The sequence below is a fragment of the Rattus norvegicus genome, chromosome 16, assembly GCF_036323735.1.
Source record: "Rattus norvegicus strain BN/NHsdMcwi chromosome 16, GRCr8, whole genome shotgun sequence".
NCBI classification, from domain to species: domain Eukaryota; kingdom Metazoa; phylum Chordata; class Mammalia; order Rodentia; family Muridae; genus Rattus; species Rattus norvegicus.
Genome location: NC_086034.1, coordinates 63,800,133 through 63,824,501, shown reverse-complemented (window position 1 = coordinate 63,824,501; position 24,369 = coordinate 63,800,133). Strand labels below are relative to the sequence as shown.

Here is a 24,369-nt window from a genome sequence, read left to right as displayed (position 1 = left end):
TGAGTACTTTTGCCTGCATGTATGTCTGTGCATTGCTTATGTGCCTGGTGTCCTCAGTAGCCAGAGGAAGGCATTAGATTATCAGATTCCCCAGAACTAGAGTTATAGATGGCTGTGAGCCATCATGTGGGTGCTGGGAATCAAAGCCAGATCTTCTGAAAGAGCGGCCAGCATTCTTTTTTTTTTTTTTTAATTTACATTCCATTCGTTGCCTCCTCCTACCCCACTCAGTTCCTCATCCCCCTTTCCTGGGGTCTCAGGTCTCTTGAGAATTAGGTCATCCTCTTCCACTGAGACCAGACTAGGCAGTCCTCTGCTATATGTGTGTTGTGGGGGTGGGGTGAGGGGTGTTATATGTGTCTGTGTTGGGGAGGGTGAGGTTGGATCGGCCCCTGTATGTGTATGCTCCCTGGTTGGTGGCTCAATCTCTGGGAGCTCCCTGGGGTCTGGGCTAGCAGAGACTGGTGGTCTTCCTATGGGGCACCCCTCCCCTTCTGCTTCTTCAATCCTTCCCGTAATTCAACCACAGGGGTCCCCAACTTCAGTCCAATGGTTGGGTCTAAGTATCTGTATCTACCTCAGTCAGCTGCTGGTAGGGCCTCTCAGAGGACAGTCATGCTAGGCTCCTGTCTGTAAGTACAACATGACGTCAGTAATAGTGTCAGACCTTGGTGCACCCCGATGAGATAGATCCCAAGTTGGGCCGGTGACTGGACCACCTTTCCTTGAGTCTCTTCTCAGTTTTGTCCCTGCAGTTCTTTTAGACATGAACAATTCTAGGTCAGAAACTTTGACTGTGAGTTGGTAACCCCATCCCTACACTCGATGCCCTGACTGTCTCCTGGAGGTGGACTCTTGCAGTTCCCCCTCCCCACTGTTGGCCATTCTGGCAGTCAGTGTTCTTACCTGCTGAGTCGTATCTATACCTTCTTCTACGCAGGTCTATTTCTTTTCTTTCTTTTTTTTAAAAAAATTGTTGCATTTACTAATTGTGTGTGTTTGTGTGGAGGTGTGTGTGTGTGTTTGTGTATGTGTATATGTGTGCACACATGCCCCCACACATTCACAAGGGCCACAGTGTACTTCTCTGTGGAAATTGCTTCTTTCCTTCTACCTCAAGTTCTGCTTCTTAAAGGTTCATAATACCTCCCAATACTGCTACCCCCACTCACTAAGACATTAAAAAATGGGCAAACCACAGTGGTGCCTAACTGCCTCTCTGCGGGAGTTGGCATTTAGCCTCCAGGGCCTTCCTTATTAATGATGCTATGTATTCCAATCCTTCTAGCTGCGAGAAACATCGGGCATTTAGACATAGCTCTTACTGATCTATAAGCTAACATCTGACTACTACGGTCATATGAACTTTCCTGCAACTCACCTTTGCCATTCTAATACAATGTGCCAGTTACAGAGATAATAAAAACCAACACATAGGCTGAGGCTGCAATACAAGACTTCCTGAAAAGGGGGATGGGGTGGAAAACTCTGTGTTTTCTGTGGACAGGCTTGGTTTTAAAACGTAGCTCTCGGTTGTCTTAAATTCCCTCACGTTTGTGTTTAGAAGAATTAGGGAAACACCACAAAGAAGTGTGCAAGCCCTGGGATGATTCTTATCTGCAGGCTCCCCACTCTCCTCATCAAGGAAAGCAGCTGCACGATCAACACCAAAGACAACTTGAGCAGAGAATTCTCACAGTGCGGTCTAGAGTCTATCTGCATCTGCATCTGTTAGAGAAGACGCCACCAATTCCCTGGGTATGATTCCCTTCCTGGTCAACCTGATTGGATTTAGAGTTGCACAGTGCTGGGCATGTCTGGGAGGGCATTTTTAGGTAGGCATTAGTTGAAGAGAGAGAATACCCATGCTGGATATGGCACCATTCCATGGGCTGAATAAAAAGGGAAGGAAGAGACAGCCAGCTGAGTCCCAGAATCCATTTCTCCCGGCTTCCTGACTGTGGATGTAGTGTGACCAGCTGCCTCAGACTCCTACCGCCATGCCTTCCCAGTTATGATGGACTGTACCCTTAAACTAAGGTGTGACCAGGCATTTTGCCATAGCAACAAGAGAAGTAATTAATACATCAGGCAAGGGAATGTTTGGCAGGGATTTTAGGGAAGGAGAAGTTGCTTTGTTCAGCTGAGATCAACTGCCTTCGGCCTTAGGAGGCATTGTACAGAGGATGCTACTCCTCACCTCATGAAGACATGTTCTTCCACCTATAGATATTGACTTAGATACCGTGGTAAATATGGTGAATCTTACATACCAATTGCTTGCTTTTTTTCCCTGCAACTCATTATCATCCAGCAACAAACATATTATTCCTTAGAACAAGTAAGTTATATACTGGTAGGAAGGGTTTGCATCACAAGAGTCTCCTCTGAGAAAGTTAGAAAGCTGGGGAAAATATAGAAAGAAAATAGAGAAATAAATAAAGAAATGGACTAATAACAAAGTAGGAGAAAACAAAGGAGGAGGAGAAGAGAAAAAAGGAAAGAGGCACAGTATGGTGGCACATGTCTTTCATCCCAGCACTTGGGAGTCAGAGGCAGGCACATATCTCTAAGTTTGAAGCCATCCTGGCCTAGTTTCAGGTCAACAAGGATTACGTAGTAAGACCATGTTTAAATAACAACAACAAGGAGTTTGTCCCTTGGTCTGCCCTCACTTTGTATATAGCTCAATAGCTTAGTAGAACAGGGAGATTGTCAAGATTTTTATAAGTTTTGCAAGTGTTGGCAAAACTTTCTTCCTGACCAACTCCTCAAACGTCCAGTGTAAACCAATGTCTCGTGTACGAATGGCCAATGATGGCTTACTTGTCACTGCTTTGTCTCTACCATGGGGCTGACATGTCTTCCCCTCCCCCCTGCTGTTCATCTCAGCAAAAGAGAGAGGAGCAGATCTCATTGCAACATCAGACTTTTCACAAGCTTTTAGCGAAAACCGTTCTTCCCGTGTTTAGCCCTCTTGGGATTTTGCTACATAAAATCTCATTTTGCCTCTTGAAAGCCTGAGGCAGGGGGATCATTAGTTTGCAGCTGGCCTGTGCAACATATGGAGAATTGGTCTCAAAGAACAAATAAGACCTCATTTATAAAATCAGCAAATTTATAGAATTATCGGAATGGCTTGCTTTGGCATTGTCTTACGCGGTTTGTTCATCCTGCTCAGAACACCCTTGCCCTTCTACCTGATAAGTTCATGCTTTGGGGCTTCTTAAACTAACAAGCCTCCTTTTGCTTTTAGAGGAGTTCTTTAAAATTTTTAGGTTTATTTATTTATTTGTTTAATGGTGTGTGTGTGTGTGTGTGTGTGTGTGTGTGTGTGTGTGTGTATACATAACATGGCGTTTGCATGTATGGGTCAGAAGACAACTTTCAGGGCCTCTTTTTCCAACATGGGGGGCTTGATGATTGACCCAAGTCTGGTCTCAGGTGGTCCAGCTTGCCCACAAATCCCTTTACCTGTTGAGCCATGGTATGAACTCCTTAGCAAGCTTTTAGAGAAACTGATTTCTTCCCCCTATTCAGCTCTGGTTTCTAAATGTTTGGTTTCTGCTAACAGAAGTGTTGTTTATGTGTTGACATAGTACAAAACCAACCAAACCAAGCCTCAAAACATATGACTGCACCACAGCTGGCTATGAATAAATTCTGCTCCTATGATTGTCCAAATGTCTAGGGGCTGACTCCCTTTTCTGTCTGTTACCGTGCTAGCTCTGACTCCAGCTGTGACCATGTAGCACAAGGGTTTGAACCTTGAGTCTGAATTGAGGTGCTGCATACAATATCCCCATGCAGGTACATATTTACATGAATGATTGCAATAACCTCTGAATGACTGAGCCTTCTCCTGACCAGAGGGAGACACAGGAGACAGTGAGAAGTCTAAGAATAGGTTTTTAAGTTCTAGAGTTGACCCTCACCTCCCCCCCATTTTTTAAGAGAGGGGCTAAAGCCCAAAATGAAAGAGCTTTCTCTTTAAGGAATTTTATAATGTTCTGAACATAGGCAGGACCATACAGGCTTGGGAGGATGATGTCACTATAGTACACATCTCGTCTATAATGTAAATACGCGTTTCTAGGGCTGCAAATACAATGTGCTATTCGTTTGTCTTGTTACAACAGGATGCATAATAGAAGCAACTCAAGGGAGCAGGAAAGGTTTATTTTGGCTTGCAGTTCTGGGGGATAAAGTTCATCCTGGCTGGAAGGCTGTGACAGCAGGAACAGGAAGCAGATGGTCATTGTCACAGTTGAGAAGCAGAAAGTGGTGAATGCTTGTAGTTCATCATCTCTCCCTCTCTCTTCCTCTTCAGTCCAGGATCTCAGGCGTGGATCAGGTACTGCCTACATTTAGGGTGTGTATTCTTGCCTCTGTTACTTTACCCTATGACTGTCTGTTTCCATAATCATTCTAAACCTCATAAGGCTGGCAGTCAAGATTAATCGTCACATGTCTTGAGAGAAACTCAGACTTTTTGGTACCAAAGAATAACAGTGCAAATTTCCTAAGGACAGGAAGAATCCATGGACTCCAGAAATAACCATGATGGCAGAGGCCAGACTCTTTTGAAAGCCCTCATAAGGAAGTTAACAATTTTTAAAGACCACAGGAGAAGCCCCATATGATTCCCTCGGAGGGCTCTTTGGACATCTAGGAGGAGCTTGGATACAGGGGCCACCCAGCCAGTACTATTGAGTTTAATGACTATGTAACCTAGTTTGAACTGTCTAGAGATGTAGAATAGCTCATTATAGATGAATAATAACTTTAAATTTCTGATTAGAGGCTGATCTAACTTGAATGTCTCTTTTCAAAGTTTATATGTTGGGGACTTAATTCTCAATGCAATGGTATGAAGAAGTAGGACATTAAAGAATAGAAGCCAAGTTGAATAGATTCTCTCCTCTCTCTCTCTCTCTCTCTCTCTCTCTCTCTCTCTCTCTCTCTCTCTCTCTCTCTATTATGATATGGCAAATGCAGCCCTCCAGACTTCCAGATTCTAGAGCTGCAGGCTAAATGTTTCTGTTCGTGATAGCATTGGAATCTCGTGCTCCTTACAATTCTGTTTTGCTTAGGTACGATTACTAATGTCAAAACATTGGCTGGATAGCTTTGGATCCATACAAGTTCCCCGTTTCCCAAGTCTGTTCCCACAGAATCTGAGTGGACACTGAACATGGTGTTGACCTTGAAAAATAAAGGCCAGGAGAGGGATGTTTGATAGGAAATAGAAGGCAGGCTGCCTGGCTGCCAGATGCTTCAAAGCTGAATTTACTTTGGTGATTTAACTATAGCCCAGTGTCTGGCCCCGAGTCTTTCAGGTTCAGAAACAGGGAAAATTGGTTTTGTCAGCATACCGAGGTAAGATCAGTTTATCGGGCCCTCTGTCGTGCTAACCAAGTTCACAAGAGAGGGATGTGTAAATCAAAATGCCATTTTTATTAATTTATATCGACAAGCAAAGTCAGCCCCCGAGATCAGACACACCTTCTGCCTGGAGCACACTCTCTCCCTGTGGTGAGATTTAGGTGGGAAGTCAAATTATCATCAGAAGACAGCCGGGTGAGCTGGAATGAGAGCAAGCAGAGGCAGCTGGCTGGCTGCCTGACTGCAATGTTAAATGAAGGCGACGCTTCGTCCCCCACCAAAGTGCAACACCTGGAGGGATCAGTGCTCTCCGATTGCACAGCTCGGTCGCTGTTGATGAACAGAGCCCGGCGCTCATGATTCCCTCGTCCCTGTGGACACTGCTCTATCCTGTGTTGACCACATTTATTGTGCTGGACGTGTTATTTCTTTAGCTGGGTCGATTCCATTGATTAGCTACAGCCCAGTTCTCCCATTGTATGGTCTTGCTTCCAACGTTGCTACCAAGTAAGGCTGGGACAATCTTCTCTGAGTGACCCCAACCTGTCTTCGAAGTCATCAGTGGCTGTCACATTCCGCTGAGGTTGGAGACCTCTGTTGATCACACAAACCAAATAGCCCACCATCTCCACCTGAAGCTTTGCTTGTCACCCTTCAAGCCAGGTCCAGCTGGGCAGAGGAGGATGATGAATTAGCAATGAGGGTGGTCGATAATGTTTATTTCAGGACAAGGGCTGCCTCACCAACTAATCTAAACCAGGAGTACATTGCTGTTGCCTCTGAGTTGCCAAGAGCCCTGCTGAAGTTCTTCTCTGCACCAGCATTCAGATGTATTTTAAGAGCCCAGGATGTGAGCTGACACCTCTGTGAACAGGAAGAAGTCTGAAGGGAGCAGCTCAGGTTTGATCTGTAAAGAGAGAAACATTAACTGCTTTGGATGATGCTTCTTTATCCTAATATGTCTTGTTTTCCCCAACTCATCTCTGCCCTAGACACCTCCCTTACAAATAGCGTAACCCTCCTCCCCCATAGTCCCTCACTGAGAACTTGTCATATACTAGACCCTTGGATTAATTACTGCTCTCGTTGTGACTAAATACTTGACAGGAAGCAGGTTATGGGAGGAGAGGTATATTTTGGCTTGCAGTCTGAGGGATACGGTGAGTCAGCAGAGCCGCGGCAGTAGGTGATCACGGGGTGACAAGGGCATGTGGCAGCTGCAGGCTCCCATCTCAGCTGACCAGAAGCAGATGGAAAGAAATGCTGGCTTCCTATTGGCTTTCTCCTTTCCCCCATTTTATTCGATGAGGCAAGACTCCAGGCCATGAGGTGATGATGCCCACCTGCAGGGCGAATACTTCCCTGTTAGCTATTCTTCTCTCAGAATGTTCTCTCAGACAAACTCAAAAGTGTGCCCCATTAATGCCCTAGGCTTTTATTAATCCAATCAAGTTGGCAAGCTAAATCAACTGTCACAACTCTGTTCCGAGCATCCCAGTAGTTCCTCTAACCATTATAACAATTCTTTGAAATTTGTCACTATTATTACCTTTATATCACAGATGAAGAAATGAGACATAGAGAGGTTAAATAAGTTCCCTCAAAGGCACTAGCTCTTGTTAAGTAGATATCTTTCCTTTTTACTGATGATACCATTTGGGCTAAAGCTGCTTCCTCCGTGTAGTGAATGACAGCCTAACTTAGTAGGCTAACTAAGGTTACTACACGTTCTCAATCTCAGCAGTTGGGTTTTAGCCAATCAGAGACGACTGACTGATCAGACCATGTTCATATAAGGCAAGTACCTAATTACACTGTGCTCATATATGGCAAAAGACTGACCCCAGCCAATCAGATTACTTCTGTATGGTTCTTCTTCCTTTCCTCTGGCCATAAGCATAACTTACGCATATGACTGGGTTCTGGTTCTAAATGTTCCAACTCTATAAACTTTTTCCTGCACTTTGTTAAATTTAATTTATCTCCAATTTTCCCTGAATTCCATTAAGTGGCAACACCATATACCAAGTTCGTCTATCTTCTGATCTGTAATGTTAAGCAGAACTAGAAGAGTTTTTAAAAGTGCACTCAAATCACTTCTTATAAGTCTTCTCTGGAGAAATCTGCTTTAAAGTGGAGTCTATTAATAATAATAGTGTACATTTCTACTAGCCATCTATCCTTGGTTAAGTCATTCACATCTCTGAAACTCGGTTTGTTTAATCTGAGGGGCCCCCCTCCAGTTGGCTACATTCCTGTTCTTTTCAACTTTGTGTGTTTTATTCCATGGCTTCTGCCTTATATTTTTATGGGTTTTTAAACAATCTGTCATTTTATTTGAGCCAATAAGTAATTTTTGCCTACCTTCATTTTTCTAGATATGTTCACTGTTACAGGTGGGTGCCTGCCATGATTACTGTTTTACACATGCCCTGGGGATCTGAACTCAGGTCTTCACGATTGCTGGCATGCTGGCATTTTACTAATTGAGCCATTGTCCCAGCCTTACTGTTGTTTCTTTTGTTCCATCAATACAACACCTACAGAGAAAACATGATACCAGAGTTGGGATCCTCAGAACCTATGCAAAATGTCAGCTGTGCTTGTGTGTGGCTGCAACTGTAGCATAGGAAGCAGTCAGGCAGATCCACCAAGCTCTGTGGCCGGCCAGGTTAGTCAACTGGTGAGCTCTGGTTTCAATGATAGGCTCTGTCTCCAAGGGTAAGGTGGAGAGCTATCAAGGAAGTCAGTGGTTTGACCTTCGGCCTCCATATTGATGTGAACACACATATTTACTCACTAGAATGCACATGCACACACACAATACCACACACACACTTGTACCTGCGCAAAGAAAAAAATGACTTCTATAACATAAAGTTGACAGTCACATGATCGAGGTATACTGAAGGGCATTTTAAGGAGATATTTATTTTATGGCTTTTGTTACCCTTTTGAAAGACGTTTCCCTCACATTGTGGCTTTTAAATTAGTTTTAATATGACTAATTGCAGGAACCAGATACTGCGAATACAGGCTGCTTAGTAAACGACCTCTAAAGGGTGAGTGGTAGAGCAGTGTCCTCATGGCCCGTGGATCAGATGGTATGAACGGGCTGATTGAGTCTAGCGCGGGCGCCTTCAGATCAGGCTCAGAGGGGATGGTAGGGGTAGGGGCGAGAGGAGGCTGCTGTTCCAGAAACTATTTGTTCTTGAGCCTGAGGTAAAGGATAGCAAAGTCCCATGGGTAACTCTTCCTGGAGATGGTATAAGTGCAGGAGGCCAAGGGGCAAAGGCAAATGCTTCTGAAGAGCTGTTGTGGGCAGAATCGTCCTCTACAAAGATAGATTGAAGTCGGAGTCTCTGCCCCGCGTTTGACCAGTGAATGTGACCTCATTTGGAAATACAATCTTTTAGGATGGAATCCCATTAGGGTGACGTCATAATGGATTAATGTGGGCCCTTGTCCAATGTCTCACAAAAGGAAAGAGACTTGGGCACCGATGCCCAGGAAGAATATCATGTCAGTGAAGGCAGAGACTGGAGATTTGTTGACATAACCCAAAACTGCCAAGCTTTGCTGGTAAACATCGTAAAGAGGGAAGAAATCTGGACCAGATCCCCTGAGTTTGGGCCTCCAGAACAAGAGAGAGAGAGGGAGAGAGAGAGAGAGAGAGAGAGAGAGAGAGAGAGAGAGAGAGAGAGTGTCAATCTGTGTGTGTGTGTGTGTGTTGCTTTAAGCAACTAATTCTGTATTCTTTTCTTACAGTATCCTTGAGAAATGACTATAAGATATAAACCTATCACTCTTGCCCACATTCCATTGGCCAGTGCAGGTTGGAGAGCTGACTTGAAAGTTGGGGCTCAGAAAGAATGTGCTGAATCACTGCATGGTCAGGTGATGGAGAGAGAGAGAGGCAGGGGAATTGGGGATCATAATTAGGCTACCCCATAGGAGGATTCAGATTGGCGTTCTGTAGCTTCTTCAGACAGGATGCTAGAGTCTATGCATTAATTGTACGGCTGCCATTTTAAGAGGGAGTTTTAATTCTTGTTCTAAGACCCGACGCTCCATGATCTTAGGTAAATGACGTGACCTTGAAACACAAGTGCTTTCATTTGTTCAGTGAGAATGATAATCGTGCCTCTCTCACGGGGCTCATTAATATTCCGAAGGTAGGTGTCTGTGAAGTGTTTATTTCAGCTACCGACATAACATTGTCCAAATGTCCCAATAAATAGTAGCTAGTGCCATATTATCACTGTAATAAAAGCAGAGTGAGGACTTGGAGACTCAGGTAGGAGTGCTCTATTAGGACTTTAGGATAAAATTGGAAGAACGGAAGACAAGCTTTGCAAGGTAAACATTCAGATTTTCATTTGTGGAGCAGCATGTAAGATACACTAATGATCCTTTGGGTAGGCGTGGGTGGTATCTCAGGAAGAAGAGGAGAGTCTATTTGCTTGGAGGACTTAAAGCTGCATATAAAGCGATGATAAAGCTCCGAGCTATAGAGGACTGGGATGAGGAGAATTCACACGGGAAAACCATAGGTGGTGAGGAGGGGACAAGAAGACACAAGACCAAGCATTGGCATCTGTGCAGCAACACACTGGGTCTTGGAACGTAGAGGACATGACGGAAAGGTATAATCTCAAGACTTGATTGCCTATAGGATGGGGCACAAATGAGTCTGAGGATGAAATGGTTGGTGCTGCCTCCTTTGAAAGTTGTATTTTTAATTATCACTTTAATCGCACAGATTAGTGGAGCATGCTAAATCTCCTGTTTTGACTATTTACACTGCTCAGTTATATTCAGTGTGCTCTAGCAAGAGGATCCAGCTTGTGAGAAAGGGTGGTGTGGAATCTAGAAATGTTTAGCCTGCTGTACTGGCCTACAACTTAAATTCCAGCACTTGAGAGGCAGAGGCAGGAGGATCTCTGTGAAGTCCAGGCCAGTCAGGGCTTTGTGGTAAAACCCTATCTCAAGAAAATCAATCAAAATCAATCAATCAATCAATCAATCAATCAATCAATCAATCAAGCAGACAGACAAACAAACAAACAAACAAACAAACAAGGGAATGTTCACTTTCTAAAGCATCTACAACCCAAGGATGCAGAGTACCTGTGGGGCAAGGTGGAAGAGACACTCAAATCAAGGTTTTGTTTGTTTGTTTGTTTGTTTTGGTTTTGGTCTTTTGAAACATGGTTTCTCTATGTAGCTCTGACTGACCTGGAACTTACTCTGAGGATCAGGCTGGCCTCAAACTCAGAGATCCTCCTGCCTCTGCTCCCCTAGTGTTGGGATTAAAGGTCTGTGCCGCCAGTGCCTGGCTAAGTCAATTTTTCTTATCCAAAGTTTCTGTATGCTACAAGATTACACAAAGTTCCATAGTTCCGGGATAATCTCTGCTTTTAGCAGATGACAGATACAGTAGAATAATGGTGGGGATGAGTGCAAGCAAGGAGACACAGACTCTCTTCATTGGTCTGGAAACAACAGCTATCATGAGCTTCTGAGCTTCCTTAATGGCTAAGGCAAACAAGAGTATAGCTAAGATAACTTGTTTTAAAAGAAAATGAAGAATTTGGGGAAGTAAATAATATAAGGTAAAAAATTTTGCAACTTTAGACTTTAATGGTGAATGTGTGCATGAGTGTGTGCAAGAGAGTGTGTTCATGAGTGTGTGTGTATGAGTGTGTATGGCATGTGTGCCAGTGTGTATGCATGGGTGTGTGTGTGCACATGAGGGTGTGTGCATGCACGAGTGGGTGTGGGTGTGAGTGCATGGGTGTGTATGTGTGTGAACATGAGTGTGTATGTGTGCATGTGTGTGTATATGTGTGTGTGAGAGAGACTCTTATAATTCTAAACTATCAGTAAAGTTAGTGTTTCCATTTTAAGCAGAAAGAGAGTGCCTTGAACACAGACCCTCTGTCTGGCATGCGTTTATCTAACATCATGGCATGGGAGGCTGCTTAGCAGTAGAGGGATTTCATAGCATGTACGAGGCACTGACTTCATTCCACCACCCCACCAAGGAAAACCATTACAAGCATCATTGCATTAAACCCTCGAAGACCCCTCCTGGAGCTGGTATCTGGCATCTTCTGTCTTTCTTTTATAGGTCAGAAACCAGGCAAAGAGGGCAAGGTCAGTTGCTGGGGGCCACACAATAATCTGTAGGTCACGTGCTGTTCTCCAGGTGTTTTGTTTCTATGGCCCACATGAGCAGGGAAACCTCTGGACAGGATCTGACTTTTCTGTCCCAGCTTCCCCCTATCCCCCCAACCAGCTAAATGGGTGGTGACCAGAGTCAGCATCAAGTGCTGAGGGGCAAGGAAACACAGGCTTGAATGGCTGGCTCCTGTGGTACGACTAAGGACTGAGCCAAGGGAACAAAATAATTTATTCTTTACCCCACACTTTCGCTCAAGGCATGGCAGTTGTCCTCTTGATAGGTGCTCCAGCTCCATTCCTGAGCCCATTCAGACAAATTTGCACCTTTGACTCTTGGAACAGGATGCTCTACTGCTTGGAAGGTCACGTCATGTCTCTGCCATCTCCAAGACTAGCTCAGATGGCATCTACTCTCCCCTCCCAGCTCTAAGATTACTGGGCGGAGATTGGTCTTCCTACCCTTTGCCCCTAACCCGAGTCCAGGGCAAGGAGGAGTTGGTTCACGTTGACTGGCTGATCATCTATATCTTTGTTGCTAGCTGGTGATCAAAAAGGAATAAACACCATGCTGGGCCATTTGTCTTGCCGTTTGGAGAAATGCTATTGCTTACTCTAATTGAAAAGCAAAAGTTAAAGATGTGTGCGACCTATTTTCTTTCGAAGGGAAATTTGTCTTGCTGTTTTATGTGCGTGGGTAAAGTGTGCTCATAAAGCAATCTGTTTGGAGAACGGCAAAATGTTTCGGGGAATTTTCTGTGAAGTATCTTACTTGTCTCAGCATCGACTTGCTCTGTGAAGACGACTGGGAAGGCGAGGGATACAGATGAAGAGGACGGTTCCAAATCTGTGGGTGGAAGCAGAGTAGCCACACAGAGATGTATCATCAGGGAAGGTGCATGCACATCTTAAGAATGCCCTGAACTAGTTACTTTGAAAATATCTGCGGTTAGATCAGGGAAGAAGTTCTTTCTGGGAACGTTTATGGGAAAAGCAGTTTTTAGTTAATAATTTAAGGGAAGGTGATGCTTTCCTGTAACAATGGTTTATGACTTGTGTTTAGCTAAAGTACTCGCAAAAGTGCCTCTCTCTCTCTCTCTCTCTCTCTCTCTCTCTCTCTGTGTGTGTGTGTGTGTGTGTGTGTTTGCTGTGAACAGAGGAGGATGCAAGGTATCCCCTGTCCCTGCCTATTCCTTTGAGAGTCTTTGTTTAGGCTAAGACTTTGTTTCTGGCTGGCAAGAAAGCTTCCGGTTCTGCCTATCTCTGCCCTCCAGGTGCTGTGGATTTGAACTCAGGTCCTCACGATAATGCATCGAGTATGCCATCTTCCCAGCTGTAAAAGTGCTCGTCGTCATCGATACATCCTGCCTGATAAGGTTTCTGACTGATTTGTGATGGTTCTCAATCTGTTTGAATACACGGACCACAATGAATCGTTCTGACTACCTTTCAAGCAAATCTTATTTCCCTATATATTAGAAAGAAACAACATCTGTTCTCTGGGGGATGCGCTGATTAAACGCTTGTCGGAGGCCCCAGACCTGGGAGGGAAGAGTTGAGACAGAGACTATTACAAGATAATCTCCTTGCTTGTTAATTTACACCTTTGCCTAATCAACTAAGAAGAAGAAAAGCTACCAACATCTGGAAGCTTGGGCTTTGCATATTTATGTACTTCATGGCTTGAATGAGTGAGCAGTAATTGTCAAGGCAATTCAGGCACATGGCGCCAAACAGGGCTCTCCCCAAAGCTTACACGGCTTCAGGCTCTTGTCTCTTTCTTCCGTGGAACACTTTTCTTTAAACTTTGGATGGAAAGAAAAAGTGGGCTAAAGTCAAATTTTAGAATTGAAGTTGTTTTCAAGATGACTATAAGAATTAGCTATTGAATACTTATTTTGAGTCACTGGGAAACAGTTTATATGGACTATCTTATTGGCTCACAGAAAAATCTGGCAACCTCAACGTTATTCATACCAGTCTTGCAGATAAAGAAACTGTGGCTTACAGAGGTAAATGTTGCCAGATGTGTTAGTGTTCACCTTTAATCCCAGCACTAAGCTGCTGAAAGCAGGTGCATCTCTATGAGTTTGAGGCCAGCCTGTTCTACACAGCAAGTTCGAGGCCAGCCAGGGTTCCATAGTGAGGAGGAAGAGGAGGAGGAGGAAGATGGTGCTGGAAGAATAAGAGAAGTTGGGGACTGCAGAGATGGCCCAGTTAATAATGTATCTGAATGTGCATTAAGAGTCCTGGCATGGCAGCAAACCCCTGTAACCCCAGTGCCACCAGTGTGGAGTAAGGGACCTGAAGCTCAGTTCCTGCCATCCTAGCTGCATCAATGAGCCTCAATGGGAGATCCTGTCTCAAACAATAAATGTGGAGAGAGATTTCAGAAAGACCCTGACATATACCACACACACACACACACACACACACACAAACACACACATACAAACACACACATACAAACACACACATACAAACACACACACATGCACATACACAAACACACACATGCACACACACAAACACATACACAAACACACACACAAACACACACATGAACAGACACACATGCACACACACATGCACACAATGCACACACACATGCACACACACATGCACACAATGCACACACATGCACACAATGCACACACACAAACACACATACACAAACACACACAAACGCACAGACACACGAACACAGACACACATTCACACACACAAACACACAGACACACGAACACAGACACACATGCACACACACAAACACACAGACACACAAACACAGACACATGCACACACATGCACACACACACAAACACACAGACACAAACACACACACAAACATACACACACGAACACAGACACACATGCAGACACACACAAACACACAAACACACACACAAACATACACACGCACGAACACAGACACACATGCACACACATGCACACACACACATACACACACATGCACGAATGCACGCACTCATGCACATATGCACACACTTCCCTCATTTCACTACCAAGTAAGCAGAAGAAATGGTCCAAGGCTTTCGAGATGTTGAGCAATGTAGCTGAAATCGGACCCCAAGTTACACTGACATTCGGGTCCCCCTGACCATTACTAGATAACTAATTTGCATTTACATTTCCCCTACAAAAATCCCACCAGGTGACCAGGCTGTATTTGAATACTCTAATGAACTTGGGAGTCCTAGATGATCAGAAGTGCTATGTGTTTTTTTTTTCTTCTGAAATTATCCTCAGCGTGCATCTTAATAACCATTTAGTATTCCTGGCCACTAGTGTTTGTTGAATGAACCAAGTCCCCTGTAAGAGCTTATGGGCATATTAAACTATTATTAGCTCAGAGCATGAGACCGTCCATGTAACTATACATTTCTTCTGCCCCATTTAAAGACAGAGCTCTTAAAGCACAAGAAATAAACTAAAAGTCTAGAATGAGCCCAGCCCATGCTGTAAAGTGATCAGTGGCTTATTTCAGGTCGCCTTCCTCCCAGGTCTATGCTTGGTGCCAACAACAATGTCTTTCTCATTTTCCATCTGTCTCTCCATCTCTTCCCCCTTTCCTATTGGTCCTTCCATCTTTTTCCCACATCAGCCAGAAAATCAGAGGATAAAGCATTTCCCAAGCCTCAGTAACAATGGCTGAATCCCAGAACCCAGTTAGCGCTTGAGACTACTTCGCAAATTCAGAGTCAATAACTAAACTATCTATTTTCATCCCAGACATCATTTTGTTTTCTACACATAAGAACATTCACTGAAGCATAGTTTCAGCAGGCTGCGTTATTGGGTAGCATGGGTGGAGGGAACACAGCAAAAAGCACTCCCTTTGACAGCATTCACTAGCTCGAGGCTCCCAATGATTCTTTATTAATTTTAAATACTGAGAAATCTGTGTTTGCTTCATTGTCCCCACAACGAATAGCACTAGGGTGGTGCTCAGGATTTTAGATCTTATATCAAGCCTCCCTCAGAGCCTCCAAAATGAGGAGCTAGGCACAGATGGAGCGAACAATATGGAGACGTTCGCCTTCCCTGAAAGCAGCTCACAGTCCTCTTCTGTGCACGAGGCTCTGCACATGGAGGCATAATGAGATTTCCCCCAGCACAGAGCGCAAGGCTTCCCCTTCGTGAAAATGCAAACCACGCAAACCATGTGCTGGAGCAGGTGCAGGCTGACTGATGGGATTCCAGCTCCTTGTACCTTCCCGCAGAGCTCAGGCTCAGCCCTCCTGCCCTTGGCTTCTCTCTGCTCTTCAGCCCAGTTTCAGGGATGAATTTGGAAAACAAAAGGCTGGCACCTCACACCATATGGAAATACTCATTTGTGGGATCCTCTGGGAGAAACTTCAAAGCTGTCCCCACAATGATGCACTTCCTTCAACAAGGCCACACCCACTCCAACAAGGCCACACCCACTCCAACAAGGCCACACCCACTCCAACAAGGCCACACCCACTCCAACAAGGCCACACCCACTCCAACAAGGCCACACCCACTCCAACAAGGCCACACCTACCCTCACTAGGCCACTCCTACTCCAACAAGGCCACACCTACTCCAACAAGGCCACACTTCCCAATGCTGCCACTTCCCATGGACCAAGCACACTCATCACAGATGGGAACCCAAAGCAAGGGCATGGGGTGGGCTGCTGCACTGAGTCATATTTTGACACAAGAGGCTAAACAAGGAAGTTAACATCAGTGACTGGGCCTTATCTGGTACACCTTGTTACAGGGTCCTTCGGTCAGTTTTTACAGCCAGGTCCCCTCCTGGACTCTGGCCCAGAATCTAGGGTGATAAGGGAACAAAGGAGCAGGCAGGCTGCACGAAGTCAATTAAGTCACGACAGGCGGCGCGTTTATGACGTGTGAGCCTTGGTTTAGATAACGGATAACAGCGTCTTCCCTCTTTACATCCTGTACTGGTTAACAGACAAACACGAACATCTGAAGAAGCAGGATGGGAGTTTGGGGCCTGGGGACCTGAACTCAGTTTTGATGCTGCCTGCAAGGCAGAACTTGATCCTGAGATGGCTGAACTCAGGAAGCCATCACCTAACCGGAGAGACGCTGGTAGGAAAGGAAGTGGTTAGAGCGTCCTACTGAATCCTGCCCAGCTTTGCATGGAAGTATTTCTTTCAGGCAGCATCAGACATCTACTGTTACCTAGCAACACTAACATCTGCTACAGAGCTGGAAAAGGTAGCCTGATGCTTCAGATTTCAAAAAAGTTTCAGGGGGGCTGGGGATTTAGCTCAGTGGTAGAGCGCTTACCTAGGAAGCGCAAGGCCCTGGGTTCGGTCCCCAGCTCCGAAAAAAAGAACCAAAAAAAACCCAAAAAACAAAAAACAAAAAAACTCAGCACCGTCCTACCTCAGCAGGAATCACAGAGAAGACGATGTCTTCCTACCCACCTGCCTGCAGGGACACCCACACGTACTTGGTCCACGTACTATATCCAGTTGGCATTGTCTTAGGGTTTCCTCTTGAAGTAGGAAGACTTTCCAAGGACAAGAAAGCACTGGCATGTTCCTGGTTCCTAACTTTATGTTGCATCAAAAGTAGTCAAGTGCATGAATGAAAGAGCTTATGGGTATATAAAGCATTATTTGTTCAGGGAATGGGAGCATCCATGTAAATGTACATTTCTTCTGCCCTTGTTACCCTGGAGATGCAGCAGAAGGGAACCAGAGCGGGCAAAGCTAGGTGTCTGAGGTATCCGGAGCAGTGTAGAAGGTGAGGAAAACAGGAAGGTGCATATCGTGTCACCTTAAGACAGCTTGGGCATTAACGCCTTCTTATATCAGTCTTCTCTTAGACGTCATTATGCGAGTCTCATTTGGCTGGGGAAGGCATAGGGACCGGGCCTGTAACATTTCCACATGATTCTCACCAGTGAGAAGGAGAAGGAAGAGTACTAAATTGCTAAGGTGGTTTCGGAAAAGGCGACTGTAGGCTTACAGTGCCTCACGCGTCTCCCATCTTGTTTCACTCTGTGAAGAAGCACTACCTGACCAGGAAAAAAATAAGAGCAGGCTGTAGGCCGGCCATGCTAGAGCCTCCTGCCCCGGGGGTGGTGGTGGATGGGATGGAATGGGGTGGGCTTTTGACTCTACAGTAGTCCTAAGTCCCCCACAGTTCTGAGAGAGAGAGAGAGAGAGAGAGAGAGAGAGAGAGAGAGAGAGAGAGAGAGGTTATAGCAGGCTCCTCCTCTAGGTGTGCTCAGAAACACACAGCCCAGAGCCACGCCCCTGCCTGCGGACCTGAAATCTCACCACCCCAGGCTTAGAAAGTACTTCCTGTTTGACTCCCACATGCATGTTTTCTTTACAGTAGTGTCCCTACAGTTTTCCAGAGCTTGTGTCCCCACCAGCGTCTCTCCGGGTCAGAGGTGGCTTCCTGAGTTCAGTCATCTCAGGAACAAGTTCCGCCTTGCAGGAAACATCAAAACTGAGTTCAGGTCCCCAGGCCCCAAAGCCTAACTCCCGTCCTGCTTCTTCAGATGTTCGTGTTTGTCTGTTAACCAGTACAGGATGTAAAGAGGGAAGACGCTGTTATCTGTTATCTAAACCAAGGCTCACACGTCATAAACGCGTGACTTAATTGACTTCGTGCAGCCTGCCTGCTCCTTTGTTCCCTTATCACCTTAGATTCCCGGCCAGAGTCCAGGAGGGGACCTGGCTGTAAGAGCTGACCCAAGGACCCTGTAACAAGGTGTCCAGATAAGGCCCAGTCACTGATGTTAACTTCCTTGTTTAACCTCTGTGTCAAAATATGACTGTCAGTGCAGCAGCCCACCCCATGCCCTTGCTTTGGGTTCCCATCTGTGATGAGTGTGCTTGGTCCATGGGAAGTGGCAGCATTGGGAAGTGTGGCCTTGTTGGAGTAGGTGTGGCCTTGTTGGAGTAGGAGTGGCCTAGTGAGGGTAGGTGTGGCCTTGTTAGAGTAGGTATGGCCTTGGAGTGGGTGTGGCCTTGTGGGAGTAGGTGTGGCTTTGTTGGAGTGGGTGTGGCCTTGTTAGAGTAGGTGTGGCCTTGGAGTGGGTGTGTCCTTGTGGGAGTAGGTCTGGCTTTGTTGGAGTGGGTGTGGCCTTGTTAGAGTAGGTGTGGCCTTGTTGGAGGAAGCACATCAATGGGCTTTGAAGTTTCTCCCCAGTGGGGAAGAGACCCTCCTCCTGGCTGCCTGCAGAATAGACAGTCCTCTTCTGACTTTGGATCAAAATGCAGAACTGTTAGATCCTCCTGCACCATGTCTGCCTGGATGCTGCCATGTTCTCACCTTGATGATAATGGACTGAACCTCTGAACCTATAAGCCAGCCCCAATTAAACGTTTGCCTTTATAAGAGTTGCCTTGGTTCTGGTGTCTCTTAGAGCAATAAAACCGTAATTAAGACAACGTCCTATAAAAATGTACAGTCTCCCTTCACGGGTGAGGTTCAGATCCCCAACTGGCCACCTCCCTCAGCACTCAGAAGATAAAGCTTTCATTTTTAAGCCTCCATGTTTGAAGTGAGTGAATTTTCTCAGCTACCTCAAACCCAGCATCTCCAAGCCACTCAGATAAAAAAATTAATCTATTTTTCTTTTTTTTTTTTTTTTTTTTTGGTTCTTTTTTTCGGAGCTGGGGACCGAACCCAGGGCCTTGCGCTTCCTAGGTAAGCGCTCTACCACTGAGCTAGATCCCCAGCCCCTCTATTTTTCTTAAATGATAAATATGTAAAACAACCACACACCATTAAAACGTTCACTTTTGGGGTGGTATCAGGTCTTTTAACTACCCTTTTCCATCTTAAGAATTTTTTTTCTGGAAGTGAAGCCTTTTAATTACTTTAGGTAATTTTCCTCCATTTTCTCTATACAAGAGAATTTTCTTGTTTTTTTTTTCTTTATTTGGAGTTAGGGTCTTACCCAGGCTGCCCTCAAACTCACAGCAATCCTTCTGCTTCAACCTCTGTGGGCTCATGTGAGCCGCCACACTTGGCCTTCTGCTGTTTGGTGGTGTTTGAATGTCAGGTGGTGCCTATTGACTTGCTAGGGTGGTAATTATTAGCTCTCATCCGCCATTTGCTTGCCCTCCCCCTGCAATGACTCTTTCTAACGTTATCGTCAGTGCATCAAATGTGGCTCACTGCTGAGTCAACTGCCGTGATTCATCTTTTGCTTCAAACTAATCTTTACCAAAAGTTAGCAACTTAAAATGATAATTAATATTTATATCTCATGATTCGTGTGTCTTTCTATGTGAATTGCTCTCACTAGGTGTTTCCGGCTTAAGGTTTCTCATGAGGCATGGGTCAGAATATCAACCTGTAGAAGTTAATTATATTTTACTTTACCGTAGTGAAATAGTAGAGGCTGAATAGTTTATAAATAAGAGAGGTTCATTTCTGGAGGTCCGAGAGCATGGTGCTAGCTTGTGCTTGTCTCTAGGGTAGGCTTCATGAAAGATGACATCATAGGATGGGAGCATTGGCTATGGGGAGATAGGCAGGCAATGTAGGGCATCTTCTCATTTCATATTCTGCGTTTTGAGTTTCCCTATTTGGCTCAAGCCAGCCTTGAACTTGATTTATAATCAGAGTTCAGTGTGTGTTCATGAGAGTGCATATGCAAGTGTGCATACGTGTGTGTGTGTGTGTGTGTGTGTGTGTGTGCAAGCAAGTGCATGGATGCATTTACAGAGACCATGGGTCACTGGCAGGCATCCTGTTCAATCATTCCCATACTATTATCATTATTGTTGTTGTTACTTTTAAAGATTTATATATTTTATATATATGAGTACACTACAACTGTCTTCAGACACACCAGAAGAGGGCATCAGATCCCATTATAGATGGTTGTGAGTCACCATGTGGTTGCTGGGAACTGAACTCAGGACCCCTGGAAGAGCAGTCAGTGCTCTTAACCACTGAACCATTTCTCCAGCTCAATTACGATTATTTTCAAAGAATTATTTGTTTCTTTCATATATGTGAGTACAGTGTAGCTGTCTTCAGACACATGAGATGAGAGCATTGGATTCCATTGCAGAGGGTTTTGAGCCACCGTGTGGTTGCTGGGAATTGAACTCAGGACCTCTGGAAGAGCAGTCAGTGCTCTGAACTGCTGAGCCATCTCTCCAGCCCTAATACTATTATTTGGAGACAGGGTATCTAATTTGGCTAGACTGGCTGTCCAGGAAGCTCCCACCCCAGCTTCTACCTTCCCAGGGCTGGGATTATTAGGGGTATCTCCTATTGCATTCAGCTTTCCCATGGGTACCAGGGTTGGAACTCAGGTCCTCACACATATACAGCAAGCATGTTACCAGCTAAGCCACATTCCAGTCCAGGCTCACTCATTAATCAAGACATGTTCTTGGGAGAACAAACTCACGAGAGGTACCTTAATGCCTTCTCATGGTCTTCTATGATGTTGGTACATCCAACTCCCCACACAGCTGCCCTGGAGACCAAGTATCTGACACCATGTGGGAAAAACCACGCTGAGCAGTTGTTATCTTTCCCACACATATTCACTCACCATCTTATGAAGGGTTCCAGAAAGCTCTTGTCACGGAGTATCAGCTCAAAGTTTACAATCACTGTCTAAACCAGGTACAAGCAAAGACAGCTCTTGGCAGCCAAGATTCTTGAAGAAAATCTTCTAATACAGTCCCTCTCAAGACAAAGACCTGCAAAGTAAAGAGAAAACTTGTCTGTGGCCCACATACCCAGCATGCATTGGTGGAGCAAGCATATATGCTAGAAATTCTCCTATCAGGAAGGAGAGGGGTGAGAGGCATTGGAACCAGTGGTTCATTCATTGTAACTATTAGATTTAGCAGGACATGGGCTGGTGAGATGGCTCTGCAATTAGAAGAGCTTGCTGTCAATCTTGACGACCCGAGTTCAATTCTTCGGACCCGTGCGATGGATAGAAAGAACTGACTTCTACGGTTTATCCTCGACCCGTAGACTGTGGTGTGTGCATAGACACCCAGACATGTACACTCACAGACACTGGGGGGTGAGGGTGTAGAGAAGAAAAGGGGGGGGACAAGTATTTGTATTTGTTTTAATTCACTAAGACACAGTTGATATTTTTAAGAAGGCTCCTTGGCTCCTGGCTGTGCTCTCTGAGTGTGTTTATCCTCGGAGTCATTCTCCATTTCTAGGAAAGGTGGGCTGTGTTTGCAGCCTTGGCATTTTCTCAGCCTATCTTCTTCAGGCCGAAGCTTGAAAACCCAAAACCCCATTTCTAACTCCTTCTGTGTCTATTGCTTGTGGTACGACATGGAAATCATTTTGCCAATATAAAACCTTTATATGCCTCCTGTAAACCTGACTGGGATCCGTGCCATCAGAGCAAATCGATACCCAGAAGTCTCTGAGGTGATCTGTTCTTTGCCTGGGTTTCTGCTGAGAAGGCAATGGGACAGTGTCCTTACAAGTGTTTTGGTTTTCAGTCTTTAAGGAGTCTTACATTGTAGCCAGGCTGGCCCAGAACTTGGGGCAATCCTGCTGTCTCTGAAGCTCTGGGGGGCTTAAAGCACTTGCCCAGCCTAAGCCTTGGTTGTTTCTGTTTTGTTTGTTTGTTTTGGTTTTGTTTTGTTTTGTTTTTAACCACCCTTTGGCTTCATCTTTATGTCATTGCTTTGCTTACACAGCATGGGTCTGTTCTTTGCCTGGGAGTCACATCTTAGTTTTCGAAAGCATTTTTCATATAAAAGTGTTAGAAAATTTCCACTCACTCTGTCTTATCTACTTTTAACAGTGTTTCCTTCAGTGATTACCTACTCCCAAGTTAGATTACCACATGACTCCTGAGTAGGATTAACACATGGCTCCTGAGTCAGATTACCACATGTTTCCCGAGTTAGATTACCTCATAGATTCCATTTCCATGCAAGGTATTTCCACGGCATTCCTAGTTTGCATTTATGAAAGCCACTACCATTTCTAAACCTTTTACTACTATGTAGCAAGAGCTTCCCATTCTCTACTTTCTGGTAGGATCTCCCTCACTTGATTGCTTTGGGCTTTCCTAGGGGTTTCCTTAAAGGCCACCAGTCTTTACTAACAAAATCTAACTTGTGTTTATTTCACTCATTTTTTTGTTATGTTGTCCAGACTGGCCTTGAATTTGTTATCTTCAGTCTCCTGGGTGCTGGGATTATAGGTATATGACACCACTATTCATAATGTCAAACTAACCCTCTGCCCAAAGCCACACACACACACACACACACACACACACACACACACACACACACACACACACACACACACACCCTAAGTCCAGATCTCTGCGTACCCCTTCAGGGTTTTGTTACAGTTACATCTAACTTCCAGGAAGAAATACTTTCATGCTCCAAGTTGACTTTCTCTCTCTCTCTCTCTCTCTCTCTCTCTCTCTCTCTCTCTCTCTCTCTTTCTCTCTCTCTCTCTCTCTCTCTCTCTCATATACATACATACATACATACATATATATATATATATATATATATATATATATATATATATATCCATTATTTTGTACTTTTGGGATGTTTAGATTTTAGATTTCAGGGAGGTAGTCTGGCTTATAATTGGTGTTGACCGGTAACCAATGGTATCTGCCCTCTTGACTTGGGTTCCACACCCTGCTTCCTGAGTAGCACACTCAGTGATTAGTGAGGTAGCTGGCTGTTGCCAGGCTCTTGCTCCTAAAGCTACTGAGTCTTGTGGTATAATGGAAGTTTGTTTCTTCCAGAGCAAACAGCTCTAAGAGAGCAGCCTGCAAGTCTCTCTGCCTCCTTGTTCCCAAGGCCGTGCCCTCTCTTCCATAATGTCTTCTCTAGAACTAAATAAGCTAAAATAAAGCCTTCTCCCTCAAATTGTGTTTGCAGAGGGGTTTTTATCACAGTCACGGGGAATTAAGACCGTTTACACCTCCTTTGTCTTTGCTGGGTTTCTTCTCTGCATCTTTAAGCTCTAAGAGTTTGAAAACATGGGAGTTGACTGTGTTAAGTTCCATGCGTCTGAAAATGTCTTCATGACTTCTGCCTCGGATCTAGGACTGTACACCCACGGTACAGCTATAACTAAAATGTGAATGTGAGCTGGGTGCATGCGGGCAGAGTTTCCCAAGTTGTAGGCTCACTTGCAGAGTATCAAGGAATGAACCAATTTTACTCCTCCATCTCTGACGATGACTCTTCCGTTCTCTCAAATCCCTGGCGTGGGAGGGGCGAGGCCGGTCTGAGGGCCTCACAGGTTACAGCACTGAAGGTCTTGAGCTTGAGTCACTCTTTGCATGGCACCAAGAGGATCTTTCCTTCTCTTTAACACAGGGTTTGTCGCTGCAGTCCAGGGTTGCCTGAAACTCATGTAGCCCAAGCTGTCCTTGAGCTCATAGGTGTCCTCCTCTCTGCCTCTTGAGCTCTGGGATAGTAGGTGTGAGTCACCACACCAAGCTGAGTCTTATGGCCCAAGTTTGCAGCCCAGTTTCTCCAGAAACAAGAAACCTCTCCTGCTGCTCAGGCAGAGGTGGGCAGGGACTAGTTACCTGACTCCTTGGGGTTCAAGAGCTCAAAGAAAGTCCCTGTTTGTCCTCTCCCACCCTACCCTGAAATCCCCTGCAGTCTGCCGCCTTCTTTTTCTTCTTTCTTCTTCTTCTTCTTCTTCTTCTTCTTCTTCTTCTTCTTCTTCTTCTTCTTCTTCTTCTTCTTCTTCTTCTTCTTCTTCTTCTTCTTCTTCTTCTTCTTGCCTAAATTAACCCTTCATCTGCTGTTCTCTTCTC

General features: G+C 45.0%; 2 long non-coding RNA genes across 4 annotated transcripts; one reads left to right on the top strand and one right to left on the bottom strand.

Annotated features, from left to right (window-relative positions):
- Positions 1-5,436: 5,436 nt before the first annotated feature.
- LOC103693975 (uncharacterized) lies at positions 5,437-18,353 on the bottom strand. Of its 3 annotated transcripts, none has more exons than XR_010058434.1 (4): positions 17,974-18,353; positions 13,325-17,613; positions 12,341-12,415; positions 5,437-6,292 (listed from the first exon to the last, which is right to left on the bottom strand). It is a non-coding gene; the product is annotated as an uncharacterized LOC103693975 (long non-coding RNA). The 3 variants fall into 3 exon arrangements; XR_596498.4 differs by having other exon boundaries at positions 17,018-17,613; positions 17,974-18,327; XR_010058435.1 differs by lacking the exon at positions 13,325-17,613 and having other exon boundaries at positions 17,974-18,334.
- LOC134482396 (uncharacterized) lies at positions 6,237-13,041 on the top strand. Its single transcript, XR_010058436.1, has 2 exons — positions 6,237-8,967; positions 12,843-13,041. It is a non-coding gene; the product is annotated as an uncharacterized LOC134482396 (long non-coding RNA).
- Positions 18,354-24,369: the final 6,016 nt, after the last annotated feature.